Source organism: Vulpes lagopus, chromosome 4 (assembly GCF_018345385.1).
Source record: "Vulpes lagopus strain Blue_001 chromosome 4, ASM1834538v1, whole genome shotgun sequence".
In the NCBI taxonomy this organism is placed as follows: domain Eukaryota; kingdom Metazoa; phylum Chordata; class Mammalia; order Carnivora; family Canidae; genus Vulpes; species Vulpes lagopus.
The window spans coordinates 104,747,071-104,761,364 of record NC_054827.1 but is presented as its reverse complement, the minus strand read 5'-3'; the positions used below and the strand labels follow the sequence as shown (position 1 = coordinate 104,761,364).

The 14,294-nt window shown below is 38.6% G+C and overlaps 1 pseudogene; it reads left to right on the top strand.

Moving 5' to 3' along the window:
- Positions 1-9,939: 9,939 nt before the first annotated feature.
- On the top strand, positions 9,940-10,850 carry LOC121488956 (annotated as a pseudogene).
- Positions 10,851-14,294: the final 3,444 nt, after the last annotated feature.

The window sequence follows — 14,294 nt, the reverse complement described above, 5'->3', positions numbered from 1 at the left end:
CCCATTGCGTGGGTGGCTCCTGGTAGAAATCTCACCTGCAAAACCCAGCCCATTGAACACAGTTGGACTATAACATCAGAGTCAATAACAGAACTGGGAACCTTCTTTTCAAGCTGATTATTATACACATAATACTCAATAATAAATTCTTCCATCCTTCCAGAATGTACTTTCACATATACATTTATTTCATCTGTCAAAGTTTGGAATATCTCCATTTTCCAGTTGAAGTATTTGAACTGGCACAAGCTGAAAATGACAGGACATGGGATTCATATCCAGGTTTGTTTGACCCAAGGCCTTTAATCTTTCCTCTATAGTTGAGTTTCCCAACATAATGGTCTTCATTGTGGCAGTGGGGAGTGCTGGGTGAGCAGCAGGGAGAAGGATGTAGTACAGTTGAAGGCATGCATACAAGTGGAATTGCATGGAGAGATTGAGTGATGAACATGGCTTTTAGTATATATGCTGTGAAACCCAAAAGGTTTTTTGAATTGTGCCTGAGAAAATGAGAATTTCCGAACTGCATGTTAGGTAGCTATGTGTGGAGTTGCTTAGAGAAGTGAGGGTTTGTGGATTCAATTAAGAGATTAGTCTGAACAGTAGAGCAATCATGTGAATCCAAACCCAGGTCATCTTGATGGAAAGAAAAAGTTCATGACAAATGAAAACAAGTTACCAAGGCGTTACTGATGGGCATCGATGACAAAGTAAATATTGGGGCTGAGATATGAAGGGAACAAAGAGGACCTCTGAGACTATATACCCATGGAATGGAGGTAAAAATATTACCAGATAAGAAAACCAAGAGGTTCCAACAGAGAGGTCATACATCTCTTTGGTTGGGAGTGAACACTAATAAATTACAACAAAGAACTAACCTAGAGATCAATGAGCTGTAGAATCCGTTGATATGATCTTGGTCATCTTCTATAATGACGCTATTTTAGGGAGGAAAATATAACCACAGTCATTAGAAGAAAACCCAACTATGGCTAAGAATAGTTCCAGGCTCTTGGTGGGATTAAGCAAGAAAGGGACACTCCGTACTTAACAGTTGGATATAGTCATGGGAAATGACCAATACTTGGGAAAGAACATAGAGAAGCAAATCCTTGGGGATATAAAATAGGATCAATGAAATTCCTTGGTACTACATTTTTAAAACCCCAAGGGGAAAATGAGATAGACAGATGGTTCTTTAAAGCTTAGGATAAACTTTCTTTTTTCATCTAAGGAAGAAAAACTACACTTGCCCTTAATTTACCCTCAATAAATTCATAAATAGAACGACACATGCCTTTTCCTAAACTAACATGGTAATATTTAAATTTTCATTTCTTGATTTATCATCCTAAAACAACAAACACATCAATTCATCTGATACTGCTCCCTGACTGATTTGAACAAAAAGTATAAAAGTACCTTGGTTAGTAAAGCTTTTTCCCAATAATAATGAATGGTGTTTACTTGATAACCCTGTGTGCTTGCGTGTGTATTTCTCTTAAGCACAAACATAAAAACTTTGTAGTCAGTAAATATGATATATAGAGAAGCTTCCTTATGCTGATTGTGGTGACTGGAAGCATGAGAATATGTAGCATTCCAAAAGCATTATTAACTCCTGAAGCTGGGACGGAGTTTAAAAAAAAAAATCTCTGTTTTACCAATCCTACAGAATCCTACTCAATAAGAAGCTCCTAAAACAAATGAAAACTTGAAAATAAGGATTATATCTCCCTAGGTAAGCAAAGAGCTTCCTGAGTACTGCATATATCTCAAAAGTGTTGGTAGGTTCTATTTCTGTACATTTGCATTCATGGATTACTAAATTCACACTACATTTGTTCAACATATGACCATTTGCCCCATGCTTATGCATAGATGTTGTTCTTTAAAGAGTATCTATGCAGCCAGTTGACAATCCAGTCACTCCTTCTCATGGAATTTGTGATATTCAGACACTTACTAGTTATTCAATTTCATTTACTCTGTAAAAACACTAACTCAACAAATATTTATTGGGCACACGTTATTCAAAGCACATCAGACAAATTAATCTCTTAGATGACTTACCTGGTTGTTTGACCAAACTCACTGGAGGGATTTGTAAAAATGGTTAAACTAATTATGTGTGTAGAAACAGCATTGTAATCAATATCTGAAAAGACCTGGATGTTTAATGTCAGTGGACATAATGATCTGGGAGTTTTATCCAGATGATCAAACAAGTTTCAGATTATTTGTTGTCCTAAAGGCAACTGATGTAATATGCCAATAAATCAACTGTAGAGTAGTGACCTGGAAAGAAGACATTTGTTCTTGAATATATGCCATTGGTGACTGTGAAGGCATACATTGGTTCTCTGTTTTGATATGTCCTCCAATCATTTGTACAACATACTTTAATAATGTCATATGGCAGATGAAAGCCACCTTCTAAGTACCCCCTATACAGAAGATTCTATTATATAATAAAATATGAACAATACATAATACATATTCTTTATATGAGATTATAATAACTACCAGATTTATATTGCTTCTATATTTCCACAGTTCCTTTCTATTATAGTTAATTTCATCACTCATTCAAATATTTATTGACACATACTAACCAAAATGGTGCCCACTATATTGGAGGTTCACGAAGGACATGATGGAAATCCAGGGGAGAAAATTTACAGTGCCAGGGAGGTGTAGAATGCCTTTATGCTCTTGGAGGTCCTTGCAGAACTAATACTCTATGAACATAGAGGTAATGACTGGAGTGTATGGTGGAAGGGAAGGTAGTGGAGAGACTGACTCATCCTAGATATTTCACAGGATAGTTAGTGACAAAAGTAGACTAACACATAGGCCCCAAAACCCAGGCATCTTGACATCAGATGCACTGATATTTTGGATCTAAATGACATAGATACAAAATGACTTCGAGTATTTAGCACCATATCTATCTGATTGTGCACTTAACCAAAGTCTATCATGCCTTATCCCAAAGTTCTTTGAGATTTGTCTTTCCGTCTTGCATAGTACCAGTCATAAAATACTTGCTCAGTAAATGTTTATTGAATGAATGAATGAATGAATGAATGAATAAATAAATAAATAAATGGACTGAGTAATGTAAGCACAAAGCAAGGCTATGAAAAGGTAGATGGATAGAAAGATATATAGTTAGAGACCAGAAACACTTTTCAGTATCTCTCAAATTATTCCAGAAAAACAGTTCTGAAGTTGATGCAAGTAGAGGTGTCGTGATATTTTATTTTATTACTTTCACTTAAGATTACAATATACCAGTAATTTTTAACCATGTTGCCAAACCCATTGCCCAACTGAACTGTTAGAGGCCCTCTCTCATCACTCAGCAATTAAACTCCAGAGAGTTATCCAGAAAAGTCTTAGCACAAAAACTCTTTGGTAGAAGAGAGGTTAAAGCTAACGCATTGTGGATGAAAGGGCAATATTCTATGTGATTATAATTATTATAAAGAAAAAGTTACTGGAATCAACTTGTGTTTTATAATTTTTAATGATGATATTATGGCATAGCCAACACATACTTTTAATATTAGTCTATTAAAATATTATTAAATTAAACACATACACAAGTCTCACAAACTGTTAATAGTATTTCAAAGGACTCACAAGATAGAGTCTTCATTTGCTTCTAATTAATACATTTGAAGGAGTAGAGACACAAATTCATTAAACTAAGCACAGCAAAGAGAAATAAACTGTTGTAGGAATCTTGTGTCTTCCCCAAGTAACCTTACAGACTGAAAAATACGTACATATGAATCAATACATCATATTTTTCAGATTTTGTGGCCTTGGCAAATATATCCAACTTTAATCAAAAGTTTGATTGGCCTATTAAATCTTTACTTTTGTAACAATCTTAAAACAATTAGCTGCTAAAAAGGACATTACTTGCCTTCACTCTTTACTCATACATGCCATTAACACCATCTTTTCTCTCCTTTACTTAGGAAAAAAAAAAAAAAAAACAAACTTTGGTAAGTCCAAAGCCTCCCAATATTTTCCTTATCCCTTACTCCAATGAGGAAAAAAAAATGTTTAAATCTTCCAGATAGAATTTCTTCAGCTCATTTCAAGAATTCCACCGTCTCAACACCCTTGCATTTAACTTAATGTTTTTCAGATTTCCAAACTCTATTACCACAATGCTAAACAAATAACTATAGTTCTGAGGTCAGAGAAAGGGGCCTAGTGGGTGAAAGGTGAAGAACTTGAAAGAACAGGGTTACAGCTTTAAGAAAGAGGTTTAACAGTGTTTGAGACCTTTTGCCTGCTGGCAATAGTCACTTCTTTCTTATTTTGGCTCTTCACCACTAAGGTGTTAACTTTTTAGCTGCTGGGGATTTGAGCTTTATTATGTTTTCTCCTTCCATTTACTTATTAAGTTAGAGGAAACATTACTTCATGGGCAAAACAATATTTCAGATTTTATGAATTAGCTTGCCTTAGGGAAAACCCAAGTTAAATTTGTAGCCTAAATTTGTTCTCATATTTATAACCAAATTAATTCTGTAAACACAATTCTTAAGAAACACATTGAACCATTCAGGTTAAACAGATGTTACTCATCCATATAAAAGACTCAAATGTGATTCTTTATATGTCTATGTATCCAGAAGGAGAAGAAAAGTTACCAGGCATATACCAGGCAGATCAACAGCATATATGAAGCATTCTGCTTTCATACGTGAGTCTTTTTTCTCTTATTTGCCTCTAGATTTTGGCGAAGAGGGGAAAGAAAACTTTGCTGAGTCTCTTTTCCAATGATCAGATGTCCTGCCTATGACTTTGAATGGAAAATACCTAGCTGATCAATTACAAGGAAGCCCCAGTCTAGATAGGGAAATGGGAAGCCGACAGGTTCCTGCAGAGACGAGAACATGGGAATTTGGGGGTGATGGATGCAGTCACGCATTCACTCACCTCTCCATTCACTCCATGACTACTAAATGAGGCCCCCAAATGTGTAAGACATAGTGCCAGGTACAAAATGTGGCATCCAAAAATGAAAGAGCCCTTGGAGCCTGAGTGAAAATAAGAAGAGGATTTATCTTCAGCCAGTCGAGTGGAAATGGATCCTAAATTTCAAAGAAAGTTTACTTTTTTAAGTTGTGTAAAACTGAGCTGTAAAGAAGTATTGCTTGAACACTCTTCAGGTTAAGAAGGATACAGAAATGAATTGCCTGGATTCCGGATACAGAAAGGAATTGCACAGGATTCAACTGTGGCCTAGGTGTGTACATGTACAGGTTTGAACACCAGATGTTATTAGCTATGCTAAACTTCTACTTGTGCTTAGACCAAGAGCAGCCAGTGGCCACTCCCCAGCTTAGGATAATCCATCGAGCCATGGCTCAGTTACACAATGAAGGCATTTCCACCCACTGGATACATTTTCATAATCCAGTGTAATAGTGGGAAAATTTTCTCTCCATCTTATGGTTCAAATTTTCCTGTGAGTAGCCCTAGTGATACAGAATGATGAGGATGGGGTCCGTTTTGTCCAAGCAGGTGTTATCTGTGGTGCATTTGGATTTTTAGAGAACTTTCTGAATTATACTTTACATATCCTTTCTTAGCCACTTTTCTCACTTTACACAAATATGTTCACATCTGTGTTTTTCTCCTTTAATAAGTCACATCTAGGTATATGAGCTGGTTCAGAACAGAACTGTTTTATTGTCCTTGCAATCCTTGAATCTTAGCATGTATTGATGAGAAGAGGTCAATATTTTTTTTTGAGGTCAATATTTTTAATGGAATATGCCCCAGAGGAAGTAGAACACAGCTTTATAACTGGCTTAACTACCTATGATGATTTCAGACTGGAGCTGGTTTTAGGAGTATTTGTAGAACAAAAATGGAGCATAGGTCATGCCTTTCAAATTGAATCAAGCCAAAAGATAGGTCTATATTCACAAAGTTATTCTGCAACTTACCAGTCCCCAGAAGGTTCATGCTTGGCAAGTGCTTGGCTGACACTTGCAGGCTATTACTAAAGTGAGAACATGTGCCCATAATGTTGGTAAAGCATTTTTCAGATAGGCCAATTCAGGATCAGGCCACAAATCAATAGGACAAGGAAGGGTGCAGTTTTTCCAGTGATATCCCTTCAAAGTAGCCTGGGGCTTGCCTGCTAGAGGAACTTCCAACATGTACATTGGCAGTTCCTCCCTGAAAGCCATGCCCAGTGCTTTAAACTTCGCCACTAAAAGGATAGAAAGAACTCACTACGTTTACAGGCAGTCCTTGTATTTACCATAACTCACATCCCTGGAAAAGGCATTGCAATCCAAAATAATGGAAGGGGAATCTGATTTTCCCATTGCAGCAATGCGTCTTTCCAAGGGCCTGTTGCTTGATGACTTACAGAAATGACAGAAACCACCACATTTAATTAAAGGTGTAACATGTTTCAGTGCTTTGTAAGGTATAAAGCTTTCCAAGGTGTGAGCAGGGCCTTTAAACTGGGAGCTTCCTGGCAAGGTCTTTGATTTTTTTTTTTTTATCAAACCATATTTCTTTAAGAAAGTTCCTGAGAAGGAGAAGGGAAGCCTATGGAATATAAACAAAAACATTCAAGCTGACATTGGGAGAGATGATGTGCAGGACAAGCAGAAATGGAAGCACATCATCATGCTGAACAATACAATGAGTACAGTGCCTGCTGAAAAAACACCACGCGTCTACTGGCATGGTGTGGTTGAACATAAGTGTTGCATATGGAAATCACAGCTTAAGTAAGCCATAAATGGAAATATAAAACATGAGCCCATGAGCAAGAGATCTAGTTTCTCAAGATCTTAAGTTAGGAACAAGTGAGGAAAGGAAGAAAGGAGGGAGGCTGGAAGAGAGAGAGAGAGAGAGAGAGAGAGGGAAGGAAGGCAGGATGGAGGACAAGAGAGAGAGAAAGAGAGATTGATTAAAACACTCGCCAGATTAATTTACTGGATTTACTGCCTCCTCACAAGGATCCTTTTGCTAGTATTTCCAAGGGAGGAGGTGAATGAAGTAGGGGCAGAACATAAAGTTGTCAGGTACGTTTCTATAAAGCTGTGTGTATTTTCAGAGTATTAATTTAATGTGATGAGTACAATGAGACAGAAAAGGAATTTAAATTTTATAGTTACTAGTGAACAAAACTGAACAAAAGGTAAAGGAAATTCTTTGCAAATACAAAGACAGCTGAGAGGTAACTTACCTTCTGCTTTGTCCCCAATGTAGTTCTTAAAGAGTGAAAGTTCAGAAGAGAAAGAATCCAATGGACATTTTCCATAAATTTCAATGGGATCAGGAATTAAAAAAAAAAAAAGTGAAATGGCATTCTTTCTTCCAAGTCTGGTTGAAAAACCAGTATTCATCAAAGTTCTTTCAAATAGGTTTGTTTCCATTAAAGGAGTAGAATCACAAAGTATATAAGGAATGAACACTCAAAATTAGGTACACAAAAAAAATAGGTACAAATACTATGATTTTAAATTATTTAATTAAAAATACACTTCCCTTTCAGGTTTAAAGCACATGTGTGCACACGAATATGCACATATGCAAGAGCACCTATGCCTATGCCATCTCTTCTCTTCTTGCTACTTTTTTTTTTTTTGTCATTTGAGAAGAAGCAAAGATTTCTATATGAATGAAGTTCAACTTCTAAATCCAGAAGGCTTAATCTGGGGATAACATTGGTATGGTCTTCTACCCACAGAAAAAGATGAAATCCAGGTGGTTCTGATAAAAGTAGGGAAGAAACTGCTTTCTTCTTCCTCCTGGACCCATAGCTCTTCCACATTTGTCTACCTCCCTTGAAGGCATTTGTGGAAATCTGACTGCTAGACCACCAAAGGAGCATCAGCATAGTAATGTGAACCTCTGCCAGGCTGATCAAGAGAAAGCTTTCAGGAATAATCCTCATGTCCCTTTCCCCTCCTGCAACAACCACAGTAGCCACATGTGGAAGAAGCTAGAGCCACAAGATGGAAGGAACCTGGGCCTCTGACTTACTTCTGGAAGGACACCATCTTGGTGAAACACCCACTTGGAATACATGTGCTTAAGAAATAACATATATTGTATAAAGCCACTGACATGTAGGAGAACTATTTATAGCAGCCACCATCACCTTAACTAAGAAAGTTACCCCACTATCTTCCTTACCTTTTCCCACTTCAATACCACCTGAGGGCTTGAGGCTCAGGGGCATCTGGATCTGAACAACTCTAGACTCTCCTCTTCTGACCAGGGTCAGAAGCATTGCCAGGTACTCACCTTAATGACTTACATCTGTCATGCCGCACAGAGGGAAATGACTTTTTAAAGTCCTTGCTCTGTTCTGGCCACTTTCACTGGTCCTTTCAGGATCCTCATGATTATCATTTTAAGATCAGTGTAACAGAATGGAGAAAGGTAAAGGGTTGTGCACTGCAAATCTTCAGGAGGCACAATCACACATATTCATATGTGAATAACACTCTCTAAATTTGCTCAGTGTACAACCTACACAAACCAAATGTAAATTGATAGGTAGTATCAAGAGAAAATTGGTTTCTCCCTCATGATATCTTTTCAATCTTCAGTTCCTGACAATCTTTCTCTGCTTTTTATTTCCTGGAATCTCTCACTCCTTGGGAAGTTTCAATCCCTTTAATGAGCTTTGGGGCACAATCCTCTTGCCACCATGGAGACTATTTACCACTGGGTTGCTAGATCAGTTCTACCATGCCACTTTAAAAGCCTATAATTCACTGGGAAATGGGATTTCCCCGTTTTCCAGCCATAAAAATTATTTTCTGTTTCTCTAAAGCAAAGATCTCATTAGGGGGTTTATTAATAACTCTGTTATAACCTATTAATGATCTGTTAAAGACAGCAGAGCTTGCAGGAGAAAAGCACAATGAAAATTTTAAAAGCAAACTTGTCTCCATTCAATTATCCAAAAAAAAAAAGAAAAAGAAAGAAAAGAAAAGAAAAAGAAAGAAACAAACTGAGGCATGATTTATCTGTGTTACATCACCTCATGTTCTAAGGAAACCGACTTTCCAACTGTCCTGTGCAGACTTGGTCCATTACTAAATTTCTGGAAGTTTTCCCATTGGTCATAATGATCCTCAGGGCATTATGGCCATGCCCCATTTGCAATGAATTGAGAGTTGAGGGGAGGAAAATCTATCCACACAGAAAAATAAATAAATAAAATCTGTCAGGTTAGCATTTTGTTCAAGGCACTGCACAAACAAGCATTTTATATATTCCAACATAAGTTGAAAGGTTCTAATGATTTTTTTAATTGTGATGATTAGGAAGGTATAGTTAAGCAGAACCCCACTAAGGGAGAATATGAGCTATAAAAGTCTCAAAAAGAGTCGTCAGACTGGGCCTCCTGCAGCTGGGAAGCATCAGGGAGCAGCAGCTCCCATTGAGATGCTTCAGCACCATGCACAGCTGTGGGAGATTGAAAAAGTGACAGGTTTCTCGACAGCAATCTGGAAAATGTATAATCTGTCCTCAGAGATCACTAGAAAGAACTGGGTGGATTGCCGAGGCTTCCGCTAGGTAAAGAAGTATTCAGTGTTTAATAATAAAGGAAAGAAAGTAAATGCATTAGAAAGATTAAGTGATCATTTTATTTGAAGAGGACAAACCAGGCTTTCTGTCAAATGTTCATTTATGCATGTTATAAGCAAGCAGGGTACTGAAATATTTCTCTTTCCTCTGCTTTGTTAAGTATCTGACTACACTGCTAACATTTATTGAACACTTACTAAGCACCAGACACTGCACTGGGCCCTTGTTAATCATTATTTGACTTAATATCAGTCAAATGGACAAATGTGGTGGCTGGGCAGCCAGCAGGGCAGCGAACTGTCTGGCCTGTAGCCTTCCTCCTTGGTTGAGGAAATGACCGACCAGTACAGTATTCTCTTCAAACAAGAGCAAGCCCATGATGATGCCATTTGATCGGTTGCCTGGGGAACAAACAAGAAAGAAAACTCTGAGACAGTGGTTACAGGGTCCCTGGATGACCTAGTGAAGGTCTGGAAGTGGTGTGATGAGAGGCTGGACCTAGAACGGAGTCTAGAGGGACATCAATGTCTGTGGGCATCAGCCACATGCTGCCCATCACTGCGTCCAGTTCTCTTGATGCTCATATTCATCTCTGGGACTTGGATAATGGCAAACAGATAAAATCTATAGATGCAGGACCAGTGGCTGCCTGGACTTTGGCCTTTTCTCCTGATTCCCAGTATCTGGTCACAGGAACTCATGTGGGGAAAATGAACATTTTTGGTGTGGAAAGTGGGATAAAGGAATATTCTCTGGACACAAGAGGAAAATTCATTCTTAGTATTGCATATAGCCCTGATGGGAAGTATCTGGCCAGTGGGTCCATGAATAGGATCATCAATATTTTGATATTGCAACTGGAAAACTTCTGCACACGCTGGAAGGCCATGCTATGCCTTCCAGCCCGTTCCCTGACATTCTCCCCAGATTCTCAGCTCCTGGTCACTGCATCAGATGATGGCTACATCAAGATCTATGATGTACAACATGCCAATTTGGCTGGCATGCTGAGTGGCCATGCATCATGGGTGCTGAATGTTGCGTTTTGTCCTGACGACACCCACTTTGTGTCCAGTTCATCTGATAAAAGTGTGAAAGTTTGGAATGTTGGAACAAGAACCTGTGTTCACACCTTCTTTGATCACCAGGATCAGGTCTGGAGAGTAAAATACAATGGAAATGGCTTAAAGATTGTGTCCATGGGTGATGACCAGGAAATCCACGTCTATGATTGCCCCGTGTAAACACCAGAATCTCGCAGGTTGGTGTGCAGGTCATGACATTCTGTACCTCTCTAGCTTTAAGAAAATAGAGTGTTTATTGGAACAGAAACTTAAATTTTGTAGATATGGTATCTGTTCATACTTTAACTAAAGTGTTCATAACATACACACACACACACAAAAATATCAGCCAAATAAACATTAGGTATTGAGACCCTACTATGAGAAAGGTAGATAAATGCTAAATGCTAAAAAGGAATACAATAAAGATACCCTTTAAGCTCCCACAAAGCTTCTGGGCATTACTAAGGAAATAAGATGTGCAAGCACACACACAGGAGAAAAATACAAATTAACATATTACAGAGTGATAATGATGGCAAAGACAGAGGTTGGGATCTGGAAGGATGGCCCTGCCAGTCTAGAGCATCTTCCACATTTGAGAACTCTGGAAGGAACATAAGTCAGCTAGCTGTAGTGAGCATCCATTTGGGAAAGCGTGCTGCCTCTGGAAGGCTGATGTAATTATGGAAGGTCAGGACGAGGGAAAAGGCCAGTACTTATCATTAGGATGCTCATTTCATATACATATTTATCCATGTGAACAAAACCCAGATCACAGATTTAAACTTTTCATGTTTTTCCTACTTTCACACACACACACACACACACACACACACACACACACGATTCATATATATATATATATGTATATATATATATATATATATATATATATATATTACTTTTTAGTGACATGTGGATTTATTTTGACTCCCCACTTCCCAAAAAAGAAAACCAGGATTTTGCTTTATTTTGTTTTCCACATTTGGCTATGAATAAAGATACAACTAATATTTTTAAAGATTTTATTTATTTATTTATTTATTTATTTATTTATTTGAGAGAGAAAGAGCACACAAGTAGGGGAAGCAGCAGAGGGAGAGGGAGAAGCAGACTCCCAGTGGTGCAGGGTGCAGAATGCAGTGCTGGCTCCCAGGACCCTGGGATCATGACCTGAGCAGAAGGCAGACAAATGCTTAACCAAATGAACCACTCAGGCACTCCAAGATATAACTAATATTATTGTCCATTTCCCCCCTTTTTTTTAGTTAAGTAAACTCAAGTGCTTATCTGAAAATTTTATATTTAAAAAAACATATCCAGTTTTGTTTTGTTTCATTTTGTTTTTTAATGTCCAGACATCTGAGACCCCAATGACAGTATTACTTGGTGAGCCAGCTTGTCATGTCAGCTTTTTCTGTGGTTTGTTGTTGCCATTTTGTTTTGTTTCTATTTCACTTAGACACCTCTGTGAGCCGGCCTGGGATTGCGATTTCTGACCTCACCATGGACATAATCTGTGCCTAGGTGTGTGCTCCATAAATGCATTGCCTGTATGTGACTGAATTCCTCATTTGTTGAATGAAAGTGAAAACTCTTACCTTGAAAGATAATTATTACAATTCCCTGTAAGAATAAAATGCTGCCGAGCAGCATAGCTCCGGGAATAAAATATGCATCATAATTTCATGAAATTTGCACACAATACAGGTCAGATGGTTAATGAAGCCATAAACTATACTATGTCTGAAGTACTAACAATTCCCTTATCCGGTTGGCCTCAGCAGTGTTAGGAGAGCAGAAGATGTTTATTGCCAGAAGCCACCCTTCTTGCCTGGCGAGGTCCGTTCATAGCCAGCTCTTTGTAAATAAACATATAACCTTTGCAAAGGTAATTTAAGGCCATGCCTTAAAGAAGATGGTGAGTGCACCGGGAGGGAGAGAGAAAATAAAAAATCGCATGAATAAAGCCGAAGGCTGCAGGCTAAGGTGGTTATTAAGTCCCAAGCTGTTTTTCCTTCACTTTTCCTCACCACCGAAATAAAAACAATTATTGCGATGATGCTCTAAAATTAGAACACATTTGTCGTTTTTAAAGGCAGCCACAACTAAACGAGCTCAGCAGTAAAAGCGGAGGCAAAGCAAACAGTTGTGCCCCGGGCCTGCCCTCTCCAACGTGGCACCAGCCAGGAAGGAGAGCATCCTGGCCTCGAGTCTGGGTTGAAGCCCCGGGGGCGCCCTGGCGGAAGAGGCATCGTAAAAGGGATTTAAGAAATCCCGTTGGATCCTTCCCTGGGGCGGGGGTGCTCCAGCGCGCATCACCATCCCTGGGTGGGGATCGGCTGCATGCGGCCCCACCGCAAAGGTAAGCTTCATTTTTTTTTTTTTTTTAATTTATGATAGTCACAGAGAGAGAGAGAGAGAGAGAGAGAGAGGCAGAGACATAGGCAGAGGGAGAAGCAGGCTCCATGCACCGGGAGCCCGATGTGGGATTCGATCCCGGGTCTCCAGGATCGCGCCCTGGGCCAAAGGCAGGCGCCAAACCGCTGCGCCACCCAGGGATCCCAAAGGTAAACTTCATTATCCCGTATGGCGAAGCCTTCATGGAATGTGCTGGTGTGTTCCTGAAGACGAGGGGTTGTTGAACAATTTTACTCCCCTCCCTCGTCTACAGCTGCGCAGAGAGAGATGCTAAGTGATCCTAAGTGATCAATTATTAATGACGGAAACCACTGCATCCCTTTGGCTAAGAGGAAAAAGTTAAAATTTGTGACTTTGGTTCAATTGTCAAAGTAAGTTGGCCAAATGAGGCTTTTATTCAGAAAATGCGAGTGTTTCTGCCTCCCCCAGCCCAGATTTTCCTCAACTTATTTAGACATCTCTGCCAAAAAAGGTTTGGCCGGTCCCCTTAATTACTGAGATAATTGCCTTAATTCTCTCCTCACTTTGCTAATGTAGCTCTGGCTTTGAATCTTATGCTTTATCCATTAGATCATTGTAATTGGAAAAAAAAGAAAACTAGGTTATGACCCAATGAATCCTAGCCTAGCCTTTTTTAACAGTAACATTATATATGTTATATACATATAATATATATATATTCAATGCATATGTACAGTTATGTAAAATTTATATGAAATATATATATATTTTACATCTATATTCAATCATACACATGAAGTAAAAACAGCTTTGGGAGAGAGAAATATTCTCACATTTGCAAGCATAAATTTTGAAATTGCTTAAAGAAGGAAATTAGTTTTCTGTTATGTAAATATTTGATTGCACTTACAAATAATCTAATGTTCCACCATGATTCTGCTTTTTCAAAAAAATAAAAAAAGCTAAGACTGAAGGATTTGGGTATGAGAGCTGAGAGCTCAGATTTAGCCTTAGCTGTTTTGCAATAGATCCTCCAGTTTTTAGCCTACCATACCGATGAATGCTCATCCCCTCTCCTGTCTTCCACCATCACAAAATGAAGGGCAAGTTCCAGCCAAGATGCAAGAGGCAAGGGTTGTCTTCTATTCTATCAGCCCACCAGCCTCCTCTTGTTTTCAGGATAAAGGCACAAACTGCTGGCTTTTAGTGTGGACCCCATGGCAATTCTGAGAGAAGAAC